Source organism: Alligator mississippiensis, chromosome 15, assembly GCF_030867095.1.
Source record: "Alligator mississippiensis isolate rAllMis1 chromosome 15, rAllMis1, whole genome shotgun sequence".
NCBI lineage: Eukaryota > Metazoa > Chordata > Crocodylia > Alligatoridae > Alligator > Alligator mississippiensis.
In genome coordinates, this window is record NC_081838.1 from 15,125,506 (window position 1) to 15,127,797 (window position 2,292).

The following is a 2,292-nucleotide window of genomic DNA, read 5'->3' on the forward strand; positions in this document are numbered from 1 at the left end:
ATAGATGATAGACCTTGGCGCACACGGTCAAATTGGGATTGGCTGTTAATTCCCTTCTACATGGCTTTAGTCATAGAAAGTGTGTACTGAACGATTGAATACCTGGTATGCTACATGAGTAAGGGCATAGCGACATCATTCAGAAAGAGAGGGAGTATTACAGAAAAGAGAACTTCATGCACTAAAAAGATTTTCAGAGCTCCTGAGCGCACACAGCTCCCACAGCAAACACAAGCAGTGGGTGTTTTGTGCCTCTGAAAACAATGTGCTTCTCCTCATTCCTAAATCTGAATCTTGTTCCCCATTTCTTGGCTATTCCTTTCTGCCACAGATATTCCTGATGCTTTAGCATGGCCTGCAGGCTCCGTAGCGGTATCTGTTGAGCTGACGGTAATAAGAGGGGTAGGAGTACCCGGTGCTCGCTGAGCCTCTGTACCCCAGGTAGCCGCCGGCAGTGTATGCGCCGCCAATGCACTGGGGTTCTGAGGTGCCCACATAGCTCTCCTGGGGGCAGGAGGCGAGGATGGGTCCGGGGAAGGTGATGGCCACAGGGGGTGGGTAGACCACGGCCCTGGAGTCACCGCAGGATGTCACACAGGGCTCGTTCCAGGCATTGGCATATGGCCGTGGGCAGGTCACCTCACAGGGGTTGTAGCAGCGGGAGCTGATCAGCTGTCCGTAGGAAGACGTGTTCCTGCAGTGGAGGTTGGCCTGAAACACAGGATGGAAAGAGGGGAACATAAGGCACTTGAGGAATCACAGTATATCTCCTACAGTCGTGTGCTCTGCTCTAGGAGTCTGCGGTCTCCAGGGATTAGGTGACTTTGTTATTTGATTCCATCTTGCCATTCTCAACGTCTTCATCACTGCTGGGTTTTCATACCAGCTTCCAAAATGCCTGGTGCTGGATCTTTTCAAATGTGTATGATATTGGTTCACTTGATGCAATAAGATGTTTTTTCCTTTCAGATGAGAGGAAGTATCTTGCTACATAGTTATCTGGGGAGATAGTGAGCTCCTTCCTGAGATATCCGAGGTGAGGTTAGAGTGGGCTGAGGCTCTTGGGCACTCCTCATGCCGAGGGAGCCCCAAAAGCCATGGGACTGGGCCAGGCTGAGCCCCTCAGGTACCAGGGGAAGAGGGTGGTAGATTTTAACCCATGGTGTGGGCTGCAGGGTGGCAAGGGCTGCAAGCAAGAAAAATCCAAGCACCAAGTGAATTTTATGCAGTTTGTGTGAACGAGGTTATAGGAGGAAGGATGCTACAGAGTGGCTGATAACCCATGAGCAGGTAGGAAGCATATCAGGGAAGTAGTGAGGGGACGTGAGGCTCAATCCTTCACTGCATAATGCAGTACCCTTAGGTGCAGCTAGAGGAGACACAAAGCTGGGCTGCCCCATGCCCCCTCCCTGGGCAGGAAAGGAAGAGACGGCCCTGTGGTTAAGGGTCCAATTAATGCCATCCTGTAGCTATGGCCTGGACATGAATCCCAGGGGTGGGAGTGACTTTTCTGCCACCCCTTTGGTGGGATGAGCTCTCGACTGCCTAGGTAGGGCTACTCTTGTTCTGGGTTAAAGCCTTGGAGAGCGCCTTTCACCCCATACAGGAATGTAACGTGGCCAAGACTTCTCCCTCCCTCCCCGAGAAGGCAGCCAAGAATGTCCCTTATTCAATATTTTTTTTCCTGTGTAAAGTTTCACCTCTGGGAGGCCTTAGAGAAACTTTACAAATGATGCTCCAGAGCTCAGAACTGCCTAGTCTCTATGTGTCCACCTCACCTATTTACACGTCTGCTTTAGCAGCTCTAAGGCCTTCTTCAGCTCCAGGCACCATGAAAGCACCACCTTGCACTGCAGCAATGCCTTCTCTTTTTACTGCTTTCACCATGGGAGTTTCTCAACACAACCGTGCAATGCAGGAAGCTCTTAACTCTGCTGGAGGAGAGGTGATAATTGGTGTGTAGGATCTAATTCACTCTGCCAAAATCATCTGGTGAGTCAGGTTAAGGGACAAGAGTGCAGACACTCTTCATTGGCATTCCCATCTCTCATGGCAAGGATCAGAGCTTTGTTTTTGTGTGCTTTTTTAATTGCATGCGCTCAATCAGGAGATTCCATGATAATTAGGGTGTGGGAGGGCTGGGCTTGAAAGCAGTGCTCGCTGGCACCACTAGGGCTATGAGGTAGGGGCCCCCAACAGGGCGGATTTATCCTCAGAATCTGCCCGAGTCCTGCAGGAAGGATTATGACTTCCTAGATTCAAAGGGGGAACTACGAACCAGCAGTCACTGGA